The sequence below is a fragment of the Chlorocebus sabaeus genome, chromosome 2 (genome assembly GCF_047675955.1).
Source record: "Chlorocebus sabaeus isolate Y175 chromosome 2, mChlSab1.0.hap1, whole genome shotgun sequence".
NCBI classification, from domain to species: Eukaryota; Metazoa; Chordata; class Mammalia; order Primates; family Cercopithecidae; genus Chlorocebus; species Chlorocebus sabaeus.
The window spans coordinates 61,477,009-61,486,331 of NC_132905.1; positions in this window are offsets into that span (position 1 = coordinate 61,477,009).

Below are 9,323 nucleotides of genomic sequence, written 5' to 3' on the forward strand. Positions count from 1 at the left end.
GCTGAAGAACAAACTTAAATCCAATTTCCTCTTATAGAAATTTAATGAGAAAACACAGTTTCTTTAAACAGGTAAACATGCATCGTAGCCCCAAGGTTAAAGGCCATATAACCATAAACAATGGTAGAATCTCATGGTGGAGCTATTGCAGACAAATAACTGAATTTTATGGAGACAAGACTTAGAATGAGTATACAACTGCCAAGAAAAGCTCTTCACCTGGCCGGTGTTATATTCTTAAGTGTCGCCAGCGTGGCTGACTTGTGTATATTTTCTAGCCTTTATTCCTGTCTGTGTAAGAGGATGTAATGGCAGGTCTTAAAATTTCAAAGCTTTAGGGTCAATAGCTCAAACATTGTTTGGATCTCAGTATTTTTACTATTAAAAGAAATATGCATGCACTCTGCTTTCAACTTTGTTTCTAGCCGAGGCTAAGTCAAAGAATTTGGGGCTGGTACTGTTTTCATTTGTACATTCTGCTTAGCACCCTGGCATCCGGACAAGAGGAAAAGGCATCCCTGCCTTCGAGGAACCTAGGAGGTTTGGAGGAGCTGTAAAATTTCTTCTTTCATTTTTCTCTTCTACGGAGATCTTTAGACTGGGGCATCCTAATTTGCCTACTTGGGTTAGGATGAGTGTGCTGGCCTGTAGTCACTTGCCTCTTTACCATTCATTACATGGCAGAGCCCAGTGGCTTAGCAGAGTCCAGCCAGTAATCCCATAGCAGGATCTCTACCAATACTACCATTAGATCAACCAATACTCATTAATTACAAGCCAAAGGAAGTACAGGTCCACTGTGAATTGTGTACCTATCGGGAATGACTTTTGCTTGATTTGAACTCTTTTTGAAAAGAGCTGGTCTGTGATTACTGGACTCCTAGGGAAATGGCATTATGAAGTTTTGGGGGTGGCAGGGACATGGCACGCAGGCAAGGTCAGGACCTCTGGAATCCAGGAGAGCTGTCCTTCCAAACCACTACCTTCTATATATCTATCTATATAATAGATATTATTATATCTATATCTATATAGATATATCTATTATCTATATCTATATCTATATCTATCTATCTGTCTATCTATCTGTCTATCTATCTATCTATCTATCTATCTATCTATCTATCTATCTATATTTGTCTTCCTGAGTTTGTGTCTGATGCCACCCTCACCTGTAATACTTGTTGCAAAATTACCAGGTGCCCTCTTTTCATCGGACCCAAACTCAGACACTCATAGAACTAAACACGGAAAACACATGCATGAAGCTCAATGGAGTATTTTTAAAAATGGCAGATAGTGGTAACCTTCTCAGCCCCAACCAACTGTGTTCAGGCAGGAAGGTGGGGCTGGTGGGACGACACCTCATGATTTTCTGAAAGAAGATAGATATCCAGATGTTTATGAACAAAACTCTCTATTTTTCAATGTTGAAAACATTTCAACGTTGAAAACAACATTTTTAAGCACTGTTTACACAGAATGGAAGCGTCTGTCGACAGTCTCTAGTATAGTATATATATCGAGATAGATAATATATATAGTATATATAGAGAGATAGATATTATCTATCTATAGTATATCTATATATAGATATACTATATGTAGATATATACTATATATAGATATACTATAGATAGATATTAATTATCTATAGTATATATAGATAGATATCTCTGTATATACTATATATAGATAGATATTATCTATATATAGATATTATATACTATATAGATATTATCTATATATACTATAGATATTATCTATCTATAGATATAATCTGTCTATAGATATAGATATAATCCATCTATCTATATAGATACTATCCATATATAGATCTTATCTATATCTAGATATAGATATAATCTATCATCTAGATATAATCTATAGATATACGATATAGATGTTATCTATCTATAGTATATATCTATATAGATATCTGTCTATATATCGTATATATCTAGATATCTATATATACTATATATAGATAATATATATGGTATATAGAGATAATATCTATCTGTATATCTACTATATATACCATATCTAGTATATATAGATAATATCTATCTATATATAGTATATGTAGATATCTATCTCTATATAGATCTATATATGTAGATAAAATCTCTCTCTCTCTCTTTTTTTTTTTTTTTGAGACGGAGTCCTGCTCTGTTGCCCAGGCTGGAGTGCAATGGCTCAATCTCAGCTCACTACAGCCACCGCCTTCTGGGTTCAAGTGATTCTTCTGCTGCCTCAACCTCCCAAGTACCTGCGATTACAGGCACACGCCACCATGCCCAGCTAATTTTTGTATTTTTAGTAAAGACAGGATTTCACCATGTTGGTCAGGCTGGTCTTGAACTCCTGACCTCGTGATCCATCCAACCTCGGCCTCCCAAAGTGCTGGGATTACAGGTGTGAGCCACTGCCCAGGAAGACATTTTATGAATGAACTTGGAAGTAAGAGATTATGAAAGGGAACAAAGCAAGAGAGTAAAACATCTAGGGCGAGCAGGCTCATTAGTCAACAGGTGTGAAGCACCAGTTTCAAGAGGGATCTTAAAACCCATCCTACTCTGCCTTTTGTCTGGGGCTTTTATGTGTGTCCAACATTAGCGCAGGAAGCTCTGCCGTTCTGGGGCTTGAGTGGAGCCTGTGGGGTGGGGTGTGGGAATGGGAGCCTGCGGTGCGGCGGGAAGTTTTGGGCTACAGGGAGGATCAGTCTGGATGGACGTAACCAGGGTGAGCTTTTAAAGGGTTAGGTCCCAGGGAGTCAGTGAAACTCCTAGTCTACATGGAAATGATCTGCAGGTTATATTCTAATAAGTGAGTGGGCAAGGACCTTGTGAATTGATTATCAAGTTACAAGTATTTGCTAAATGCCTTCTGTGTGCCAGGCTCTATCTAATTAGCCTCTTGGATGTCTTCTTGCAGGGGTGGTGTGGGCGAACACAGTGCAAATGGCTACTTGTTTGCAAAGACAGAATACTTGCTGAAGTGGATATGAGATTGTGAACATGAGACGTTCTTTGGGTTGGAGTCCATTGTCTTTCCTGCCTGAATATTTTGCTGAGAGTCCTTCCACCTCCCAGCACCCTACGAGGCCTTGAGTTGCAACCCGTACAAGCTCACCACCCACGACTGTTTGAGACGGTGCCTCCCTGTGCAAAGCTGGCATGAGGTCCCATCTATGAGATTGTTATTGTTGGAGGAAGACTTTGGAGTAGGGTAATAGCTTTTTGGTTACTTCATTCTGAGTTGGATTCCAAAGTGGGCAGTACTCATCCAAGAGGTGTAGGAGGAGGAAAACAGGGTGAGAAGTTAGTCATGCAGGGTGCTGTGTTGACGGCCTGCCCGCTGCCTGTGAGCACTGTGCCCCGCGGAGCAGAAGGAGCACCGAGATGCACTGGGGTCTTGTCATCCTTAGACGGATCCTGAGCTGTGTTGTGCAGGTAGCAGGCACCCTGGACATTTCTGTGGCATAAAGCTCCTGCCCTCTTTCCAGCTGTGGTTAATGCCTATCTGTGTGTCCAAAGATACCCTCAGCCCCAGAAAGTGGCTCCTGTGAGATCATTCGAAAAGTCAAGCCATTTATTGCGTGGTCTGCCACAGGGGTGGACTCTTGGAGTAATAGGTTGGGATAGGGTCCTACTCCCACTCTGAAAACTTGGCCAGATTGTGGGGACCCCGTGGGGGGCCTTGGTGGTTGGAGACATATGGAGTTGGGGAGGTCGGAGCAAAAGCAGTTTTCCAAGTGGTACAGAAAATGTCATTGTTTTCATAATCAATATTACTATACTCATGGGCTTTGGGTGAACACCTGTGTGGACTTGTGCCGTGGCTGGAGCATGGCTGTCCTGTGCTTTCTTTACTGCCCCTCTGGGCCATGCCAGACACCTGCAGTCTCTGCTACAAAACCCCCAGGCTCCTCTGTTTCTCATTGGTCCAGACTTTCTCATCCCCAGATCAACTTCCAGGTGTTAGCTGGACCTCTATCCCCGTCTCCCATCACCCCCAGCCAGCCCCAGCCTTCTGCTTAATGTTACGGGTTGAGTTGTGTCCCACAAAAGGTGTCCAAGTTCTAACTCGCCAGTGCCTGTGAATGTGATCTTATTTGGAAATAAGATCTTTGAAATGATCAAGTTAAGATGTGGACCTCCAGTGTGGTGATTCTTCAAGGATCTAAAACTAGAAATACCATTTGACCCGGCCTTCCCATTACTGGGTATATATACCCAAAGGATTATAAATCATGCTGCTATAAAGACACGTGCACACGTATGCTTATTGTGGCACGTTCACAATAGCAAAGACTTGGAACCAACCCAAATCCCCATCAATGATAGACTGGATTAAGAAAATGTGGCACATATACACCATGGAATACTATGCAGCCATAAAAAAGGATGAGTTCATGTCCTTTATGGGGACATGGATGAAGCTGGAAACCGTTATTCTGAGCAAACTATCGCCAAGACAGAAAACCAAACACCGCATGTTCTCACTCATAGGTGGGAATTGAACAATGAGAACACTTGGACTCAGGAAGGGGAACATCACACACTGGGGCCTGTCGTGGGATGGGGGGAGGGGGGAGGGATAGCATTAGGAGATATACCTAATGTAAATGACGAGTTAATGGGTACAGCACACCAACATGGCACATGTATACATATGTAACAAACCTGCACGTTGTGCACATGTACCCTAGAACTTAAAGTATAATTAAAAAACAACAACAAAAAAAGTGTTCTTCTTGGAGCATAGTGGACCCATATCCAATATGGTGGGGTCCTCATCACAAGGGGGAAATGTGGACTCACAGACAGACACACATAGAGGGAAGATGCTGTGAAGGCACAGGGAGAAAGCCATCTACAAGCCAAGGAATGCCCAAGGCCACCACAAGCTAGGAGAGAGGCCTGGGACAGATTCTCAGAAGGAGCCAACCCTGCCAGTATCTTGATTTCAGACTTCTGGCCTCCAGAACTGTCACAAGACGTTTCTGTTCTTTAAGCCGCCCAGTAATGTGGTATTTTGTTATAGCCCCCTGAAAACCGACACGCTTCCCCCGCCCCGCACTGTGGTATCTTTGAGCACTGATACCTGAGCAGTGGAATCGTGTCCTGTAGGATGCTGTAAACAGGTTGCAATCTGTCCCCTACGTTTCAGTACCCAGCGTGAGGTTCGGGTGGCACGAGCAACAGAAAGGGTGGCTTGTTTTCCCATCGCCTTGCCAGGCCGTCGGTGAATGTGGAGTACAAGCTCTTGCTTAAAACAGCTGTCTTGGTACCAGTTCCAAGAAAGATGGATGTTTTTAAAATGATATGTTTTTGTTTTTTGGTACAAGCTGCAGAAAAGAGGGACTTAAAAAGCAATTCATTTCCAAATACTTGTGATCCTTCTCCTGGCTGCTCTGAACCATACCAGAGAGGACTTGGCTGAAGGTCTTGCCTGCAGCTCTGCTGTTTCCTGGTATGTTAAGCTCTTCCTTGCATTTCCAGGATCCCGACATTGCAGTTCCCCCATCTCTAAACGAGAGAGTTGGGCTAGTTTTTAAAACCTTTCAGGCTCTGTATTTCCCCCGAGAGACAACACTGATGGCCGCTGCAGAGGAGGGCTCAGCTCCTGCCTCTACTTCCTTTTTTTCCCTGATTCCTGCTGGCTGGGTGCCTCCCTGCAGTGAGACGCCACCTCGTCAATTTGCAGGGAAGGTGCTTGTTCACGGTGCTTCTTTCCAAGGCATGGCATTAGGGAGGGTTTTATTTCCTCTTTTTACTTTTCTGTGTTTTCCAATGTTTCTTCCCTGGACCTGTGTTACTTTTATAAGTAGGATAAAAATAATTTCTCTGAAATAGAGGAGAGGGCTGGAGCTTAGCGCCAAGACTTTCTTTTACTTCCCATTCCCCAGCAGAACCCTCGTGCTCCTCTGATTCTCTTGATCTTTCTCAGATTTCTGTTTTCATTCATGTCCCTTCCCGCTCTTCGGCTTGAATCTTCTAGCTGTATTTTGGGGTGCTGCTAAGCTAAACAAGTGCTCTTATGTTCTGGCCATCAGGGGTTTGTTCCAGGGCCAAGCTGTGTGAACCTGAACCTGAGCCTGAAAAGGCCCAGGGCTTTGTTTGTTTGTTTTTATGTGATACAAGGAGCACCCAACAATACCCAGCCCGTGTGCTCTCTGCCACTGGAGAAGGAGTGTGCCAGGCTGGAAGGCAAGGAGATGGTGATTCCTTGTCTCAGACCAAGACTTCACTTGCTTTTTGCTCCCGGTATATACAAATGATACATGCTGATTGGTGAGATGGGCGCCACTGCAGAAAGGTACGGAGAGGACAGAGCAGAGGCAAAGCCTTGGGAAGTGGAAGAACAGAAAGGGCCAGGGGCACACGGAGATTTTTGAATGCCACAGTGCCACCCAGCTGGCTCCACTCTTTCATATGAAGAGTAGATTCTTATTACAAGGTATGCAAATGCAGAACTTTCTTCACTAGCAGAATTTAGAGATAGAGATGAAAATCTCAAGTAACTTTTACGATGACCTGAGTATCTGGGGACCTGGCTGATTTCATGACTCTTGGTGAATCTGCCCTGTTGCGTTCACTCTTTTCCTAGATCTCTCTGACCAACCTGATGTCATTTCTGTAGTTTTGTTTTGTTTTGTTTTGTTTTGTTTTGTTTTGTTTTTGAGACGGAGTCTCACTCTGTCACCCAGGCTGGAGTGCAGTGGTGTGATCTCGGTTCACTGCAAGCTCCGCCTCCCAGGTTCACGCCATTCTTCTGCCTCAACCTCCCAAGTAGCTGGGACTACAGGTGCCCGCCACCACGCCTGGCTAATTTTTTGTATTTTTAGCAGAGACAGGGTTTCACCGTGTTAGCCAGGATGGTCTTGATCTCCTGACCTCGTGATCTACCCGCCTCGGCCTCCCAGAGTGCTGGGATTACAGGTGTGAGCCACCATGCCCGGCCTGTAGTTTTCATCATTACCACGCAGGCAGAGGGTGCTTTCAAGAGTAATTGGTGGGTTGTTTTGATTCTTGTGCCTTTCTTTTAAAGGGTCCTACCTCCAACACCTGGATAAAGGTAGCAGCTAGTGCAGAGAAAACCCTGCCCTTCTTTGTCGCCTTCTAGACCAGTGCTTCTCAAAGTGTAGTCCCCAGACCAGCAGCATCATCGTCACCTGGGAACTTGTTAGATATGCAATTTCTCAGGCCCTACCCCAGACCTACTAAATCAGAAACTCTAGGGGTGAGACCCAGAAATTTGCATTTTAATGCTCCCTCCAGGGGACTGTGATGCTCATATCACACAGCATCACAGGACTGGCTTGAAACTGACCATCTCAGTATGAAACAGACCAAGTCCTAATCAATGGCTAACAGCTGCAATCTGTTTTAACCAGTCCTCCAAGTGATTCTCATGGGCTCTGACTTTTGAGATGCGCTCCTTTAAGGCTGCCCCTGTTCCTAGCATCTTACCATTCCTCTGCACAGATGAGGTTTTCAGTCCTCTTTGCGGAGAGGTTTTTAAACGTCCTGCAATTTCCCAAGGAATCTTATTTCCTTATTTCCTTCAACTATAAAATGCTGCCTAGTTCTGCTTCATTTTCTGTGGTCTTTTCTATCCTGGATGCCCTTTTTGATGTTTGAGAATAGCTTTTTTTTTTTGCCCAGAATTTCTATACATGTTTTACAGTGCTGGTTCATGATAAGGACTTTTTCTGTGTGCCTGAAGGAGCCATGGGGCTAAATGGCCAGCCTCTTCCTTGGGAATCCAGCAAGTTTACAAGTAGTTTTATGGCTGCACCTGAGAGATTATTGCTGATTTCTATTTCCCAAAATAGCCTTAGCTCTTTCTGACTATTTCCCCCAAGTCCTGTGAAAAGCAATACTCAGTGATTTTGAGCATAATTTTTTTTTTTTTTTGAGACAAAGTCTTACCCTGTCACTCGGGGTGGAGTGCAGTGGTGTGATCTCGGCTCACTGCAACCTCTGCCTCCCGAGTTCAGGTAATTCTCCTGCCTCAGCCTCCCAAGTAACTGGGTTTACAGGCATATACCACCATGCCCAGCTAATTTTTGTATTTTTAGTAGAGACGGGGTTTCACCATGTTGGCCAGGCTGGTCTCGAACTCCTGACCTCAAGTGTTCCACCTGCCTCGGCCTCCCAAAGTGCTGGGATCACAGGCATGAGCCACCGTACCTGGCCTTAAGCATAATTTATACACTTAAAGTCACACCTTTTACTGGAAAGTCTTCTATATGTGGATTAGCAGTGCAAGCAACTGAAATTAATAAAGGCTGAGTTTCTCAGAAAACAACAACAAAAAGTTGATGCATAAGTGGAAAAATGCCATTTTATGGGAGAAGTTTCCAAGCAGTTGTGTGGTATGATTTTCGATGGAGAGATTATAGAAGCACTGCTTGAAGCCTGTTAAAAAGCCACAGTTCAACATGGTCCCAAAGAATATTCCAGATGTCAGCCTAATGGCCTCTGGGCCGGTGTTGGCCATTTACAAGGCAGTGTGCTCTGATGCATGTCCTTGGGCGGGGACCGTCTTGTTACAGGACTAGAAACCCACTCATACTAACTTATGAAAAAAGGGCATTTATTAGAGGGGTATGGGGGCATCTCACAGAAATGCAGGTGTAAGGATGGGAAAATTAGGTGCCAAGATTGATTGTCCTAACTGTGGGACTTTGTGATGTCTTACCCTGCTACTTTTTCTTTTTCCTTTACTTTTTCTTTTTCCTTTTCTTTTCTTTTTCTTTTTCTTTTCTATCTTTCTCTTTTTTTCTTTCTGTCTTTTCCTCTTTTATAAAATAGAGACGGGGTCTCACTATATTGCCCAGGCTGGTCTGGAGCTCCTGGGCTCAAGACATCTACGTTGGCCTCCCGAAGTGCTAGGATCATGGGCGGGAGCCACAGTGCTGGCCGATGCCTCTTCTTCCTCTGAGTTCTCTTCATGCATCTTTCTCTCCGCAGTCTTGCCTTTTCTTCTTCAGCAGCCATTTGGCAGAAGTGGCCACTTATGGTGGAAGGGGACCACCCCAAGTCCTGTTCCATACAACTCTTGGCAGGTCCAGTAGCAACAGCCAAGTAGTCACACCCATAGCATGTGGATCCAAACTAGGATTTGGGCAGTTTCTTAGAGAAGAGTCTTGAACATGTGTAGCTGGATACTGTGAAATATATATTTGGTCTTCTGTCCAGCTCCCTGGCATAAACCCTTGGAATCTCCAGAATCTTAAGACTGTCTCTTGTTTGCTAATGAGATGATGGGTGTCTGGGAGCCCCTAGGCAGCTTCAGGATGGGAGTTGGTC